Raw genomic sequence first — 6,000 nt, 5'->3', positions numbered from 1 at the left:
ATGCCCTTAAAAATGAGTCATATCTTAAAAACAATCCAACAAACAGAATCCACAACCTGAAATTCTCTTGATTATTTATTGACAAAGCTTTGTTTTCTCCTCAGTTCACCAAAACCACTTGCAATGGGAACACTTGATTTGGTTATATACATTCAAACACATTTTCAGTCCAAGGAAAGAGATTACATTTTGCCATCATTATTCAAGAAAAAAAAAATTTGCTAGAGGGAATTTTGCTTAGAGAAGAATTGCCCATAATGTCTCAATTCATATATTTAGGCACATTTATTTATTAGTGAAGCCTGACAGCCACTATGCAAGCTTGCTTCTTGAGCAAAGCCCTTACGCTGAAGTCTGACTCTTACACAGATGCTTCGGGTCTGTTGTTTCCAATGGCATCAAACAGAAGAGAGTTTGGCCAGCCATTTAATGGTATAATGTCAGATTCTGGTGGCCTTTCCTCCAGGTAGCTGGAGTAGGGAGAAGTTAGATGCAAAATGTTGTCAAGTGAGTTAAAAGGGATCGGCTCCAGGCCTGCTGGAGTCAGCTGAGCACTCACCCAGCCTTTTACGTGCTTAACTGATAGAGCTATCTCCTCTAACAGCCAGAAGCCAGACATAATTTTCAAGACTTAATGTGTTCCTGCCTTATCGTGATAATCAGTAGCTGGCTACAGGCCAGAGACAAAGAAAGTATTGGGGATAGACAAGACAACCCTGTTTACTTTCTCAATGGACTACAAATAGTTGGTATGTACTTGCTGTTTACATGTAGGCAAGACAACTGATCCCCCATGCTCCTGTGAAACACTCCTGAGCCTACTTTTACTGTCTTGTGTTCACGGAGGTTTAGAAATCATTTGACACATTCTCCTTTTAAACTAGATTTTTATTTTATTTGTAGTTGCTTGTTAGAGATGCCTGAGAGGGGACGCAGCTCTGATACACATTTCTGTGACAGGAAAAAACAGTCAGCAAACCGATAAAAATGGAAAAAATAACCCTAAGAAGTTTGATTTTTTTACAAGAAATAAAGAAGGAAGGAAGGAAGGAAAGAAAGAGAGAAAGAAAGGCAAAGAAGGAAGGAAAGAAGGAAATGAATGAGTGAGTGAAACAAACAAACAAGTGGCTATTACCACTGGCTTTGTGTGGAAGGTGCTCATCTAATACATGATCAATCATGTAAAAAATTGAATTCAGACATCTTGTACCATAAGGCTCTATCATGTAGCATGCTGGATATTGTCTAAATCTAGCTGCAAGACAGCTGATCTCCCCATGCCCTTTTTCCATCCCTGATTTATCTAGTCTACTTCGGAAATGCTACTTACTCAGGTTTTATATAGCATTCACCATATCTGTGCCTTTAGGTGATGCTGTCAGAATCTGTGTGAGTCTTTACATGCCTCCTCCCAGTCCTTGCAGTATCTGAATGCTTCATATTCAAATGCGTTTATCTTCCAGCATCCCCAGTACTGTCACCCAGAAGTGCTGTCACCTAAGTCTATGGGCGAGAGCAGTAAAATTTAACAGGTTAAACAGGCAGCTTGTGGTGATGTCAGAAACTAAATTTGGGTCACGCCAAGCATCAACTTTCTCTTTCACTATTAAAACCAACTTTCCTCTAGGTTAATCAATTACCATGATCAAGGACAGAGCTCAACATGCCAGGGCAGTGAGGCTCCAACTCTCCTGTTACAGATTTGTAAGGGAATCCAGTATTTCTATTCTTTAAAAATTAAGGTAGTGCTTTAAAATTCTTTAAAAATCTTTTAAAATTAAAGCCTTTGTGATGAGTAAATTAAAGAGGCATTTTCAAAAATAACCATGACTCTCACTCTCCTGGTTTACAGATACCATACACAGCCTAAGAGTTTTTTTAATAAAATAAAGGAAAACATTATGAAATAAATGTTGGTCCAGCAAAGCTGCCATCACTGCAACAGCTGCCTCTCTGAAGCTTCCTTTTGAGACTCTTGGTGCATAGTTGAAAGCTTTGGTCCTTGTCTAAGAGTCTTGTGCTTCTGCAGTTACACTTCAGATAAATTCCAGTTGAATATTACAATCACTCTTTAGATTAAATCCAGAAGTCCCTAGATCTGCTACTTTGCTCTCAAATTCCTAGTTTCTTTGAAGAAAAATTCAGTCCCTTTTCTTATTAGGGTCTGACTGGTGGCTCCGGGTTAATCTCTGTCTGTCTCCCTGGGAACAGTCAAAGGAGGCAGAACAGAGGTGGGCAGGGTCTCCAGCAACTATTTGTGTTATCAGGGTCCATCAGCAGGTGACCATTTCTCATATCCAGGAACAATAAATACAGCTCATGGCTAATGGACTGACTGCACAGCTTTCTTCAAACATTTCAGAGAGAATTAGCTGGACTGCAGACTTAGAGACGAAAATTTCCCTAAACCTCAGGTCCTATGTTTTATGCTGCCCAGTCAAAATACACACGGATTCTGCAATTCTCTTGATAGTTTGCAAAACTAAAAATATTTCATTTTATTTTCTATAGCCTTTATTCAAGCAATCTCTGCACATGTATCACTACAATTAGAAATATCCCTCCTTTGTCAGCTATTGTGTAATTTGAATGTTTAGCTGGTGTGACAACACTAAATCACAGTTTACTGTGTTCCCAGAAGCAAGATGTGCATGTATTTACATGATTATTTTTTTCCCATGCAATGTCAATGAACAGCTGAACATTTGCAAAAAAAGGAGAATTCATGGCACAGCAACACAGGTGCTGCAACTCATACTTCTGCCAAGGATCCAACGTCTGGTGGACCTGAAACACTCTCCAAGCAATGGCAATTTACTTTGCATGCCCATGTGTAATAACTGTGCTACATGACTCTTGCTAAAAATGATAAATGATAATGACTTGCTGTCAAAACAAGTTTCAAGGTAACACCTGCTCATGAGTAATATCAAAATAATTAAGTCTAAACAGAAGCATAGTCAAGATCTTTCCCTTGCTTAAAACTGACTTTTGAGTGTGGGGAAAGGAAGTGTCAAATTGTCAAATTCCATAGTAAATAACGATGCTGAAAATGACACAGTCTAGGCAATCTGGCCCAGCTAACATCTTGAACCCCATGACTGTCAGAATAGAACAGAGGCAGAAGCTCTCCCAAATGGTCCTTTTTCCTGACAGAAGGCAGCTAACAAAAATGACAGACTGGGATTATGGATAATGCTCTAGCTTCACATCCAGCCTTAAACCAAATGCAGCAATAGGTATCAAGCAAAGACATTTCTATCTACTTTGTTCTCTGGACTAGTGACAATTACTCATCTGCCAAGCACATTAAAAACACTATGCTTCACCACCTCTGACAAAGACATGAAGTCTTCCTGTTCCCTGGGTGAACTTCTTCAAAAGAAGAGAAACAAAATAGATGGACTGCCACTCCTCCGGTAGTCTGCACTGACAGATAAAATCATGGAGGTTCTTCCCCTTCCATACCTTTCAGTCCCCCAGGTTCCAGCTAAAGCACTGTGCCATGTTTGCGAAGCCACAGAAGGAGCTGCATGATGCGGAGCCTGACATCCTTGGAGTGGTCGTGCCATCAGCCTCTAACTATTCCACTGTACTTACAGAGTAAAACAATTTTCTTTAGCATTATGAAATTCTGACCCACTAAAAGTCAAGTCACCAGAAGCAGGAATTCAAAGATAGCTGACCTACTTTGTAACATATCTAAGGCTGAAAGAAACTTTAATGTACAGCTCTGTGGTGGCTCGTAAATGACCAAGCTCTTGAGAAACCCTGGTAGGAATCTGACTCAGAGGTACACAATTATTTATTTCTAAGACAGTTCCTATGGAGACTAAGTTTGTCAGGAGAGGTATTAGCTGTTATTAGATCATCTTTTTCTCACACTCTCTCACACTCACTCATTATCCCTGTGTCTATTCTGTCCATTAATGATGTCCCACAGGGAGCTCTCAAAATCGGGTCTCTTACATCACAAGCCAGCAAGCATGATTTCAGGCATAGATTGAGCACAGCCCTAGCATGAGGGCACGTGTCCAGGCTGTTTGCAAGGCACGCAGTGGATGGGAAGGGCAGAGCGAGCCCCATTTGGTGGCACCACGGAGGCCATTCCTGCAGAGCAATGTGGGCACAGCTCACGGCTGCCAAAATGGCTGCCACCTGCAACCAGGGTGCTTACTGCAATAACTTACTGCTATTCATGAGTGGGTATAGGTCATCTCAGTAGCTGTGTAGAGTTATTTTGGATGTAAACGTGTTCCTCAGTTCATATCCGAGGGCCATAACTATGCAACTGTGCTCCCTCCGAAGCATGTTGGCTCTGGAAATTCCTTTTTGTGTGTCCAGGCCTACAAAGCCCAGACTGGCTTCCACCAGAACCTGCCAAGCGCTTCTGCAAGGAGATCCCAGAATATACTCTTGCTACTTTCTTTTCTTTTTTTTTTTTCCTCCATCAGATGACACTTCCCAGACCCTTAATATATATATGACTCAGAAATGTGCATGTAATACCATGCTACACACACAACGGAAGGGTTTCCTTTACCAGAGATCTTGCCACTTTATTTCAGGTAATGACTAGATGAGAAAAGTGCAACAAAATAATATTAGGGCCAGAGAGGAATTTGATTAATTTCAGAAAATTATGGGGTGACTTGGTAAAAACATTAGCAACATGGATGGATGCAGAAATCTTCTGGCTAAGAGAGAACTTTATTTATAAAGCTCAGTTTCACTCCAGCTTCTGGGTGTTGAACTGACACTCATGTCAGAGATGTCCAGGTATCTTTTTTTTTTCAATGTATTTAAACAGATACTGTAAACTTGCCAGTAGCTTAGAATAAATAAAAGAACTAGAGAGGAATCAGTGTGGGTTTCTCATTGATTTCAAAGATGCTAGGACTAATACTCCAACATTTAGATATAAGCATGTTAATAACATGTAGCACATTGTTTAAATGTATTCCAGGTAGGTATAACACAAAAAGCTGCTTCTGAAAATTGCATTTCAGTCAAGCAGCAGCAATACTAGATGGCACGCTGTTATGAATATACTGTGGTCTAATAATCTAGTCAGACTCGGTGATCTTGGAGGTCTCTGCCAACCTAGATGATTCTGTGATTCTGTGATATTTTACAGTTGATCCACATACATATTGTTAGTATCTAAATATTTCTGCTAATAAATCACGTGATAAGAAAGGGAAATTAAACCAAAACAAAACAAACTAGTTGGAAAAATATTTTCATCAAGCTAAAAAATTCCACAAAAAGTGGAATAATAAAAATGTAAAATGCTGAGTTATTTGAACAATTTTAACTGTTACCAGATTAATTTGAAATAAGAAAAAAACTCTGTATTTATTTTCCCTCTGAAGAAATACTGATAGCCACTGTAGTCCTACAATATGTTTCTGTCAGGAAAGATTAAATCCACCACTGAACTTGAATAAGTGAAAGAAGCAAGTTCTGTAGTCACTCCAGTCAGTAAAAAACAACAGCTGTATGTTAGGATGTCTAATAAAAATAATAGAAGTTGGAAGATTTAGCATGTCACATGTCTCTTTTTTTAGTGCTTGAGCAAATAAAGAAAGTACCTCTTCTACATTGTAAAACAGTGGAAGAGACATGAGCAATTAGCACAAGCAAAACATTTTCACTTGATAAGTCAATCTGGGCTGTTTTTTCTGCCCAGTCAGCAGTGTCTGAAAACAAAGGAGACAGAGCAGCCCTGGGAGACAGTTTGTCTGCCCAACCACTTTTCCGGGGGATCTCTTAATTTGATTTGGAAAGCACATAGCAAGCCTCCTAGGTGTCAAAATTTAATATGCCACATAGCATGCTGCAGCAGCTGATGCTGGCGGGCACGTGAAACCTGTAGCAAATCTGTGTCTTTAGGGAACATACTTCTATACCTCGTCTCCACCTCCCTGGTTATCACAACAATCACTTGAATAGGCAATAAGACCCAGTCTTGTCTCAAGTGATTTGATAAGCAGTTGA

Source organism: Oxyura jamaicensis, chromosome 1, assembly GCF_011077185.1.
Source record: "Oxyura jamaicensis isolate SHBP4307 breed ruddy duck chromosome 1, BPBGC_Ojam_1.0, whole genome shotgun sequence".
Taxonomy (NCBI): domain Eukaryota; kingdom Metazoa; phylum Chordata; class Aves; order Anseriformes; family Anatidae; genus Oxyura; species Oxyura jamaicensis.
The sequence above is the reverse complement of the archived record's forward strand: the minus strand, read 5'-3'. Positions refer to the sequence as shown.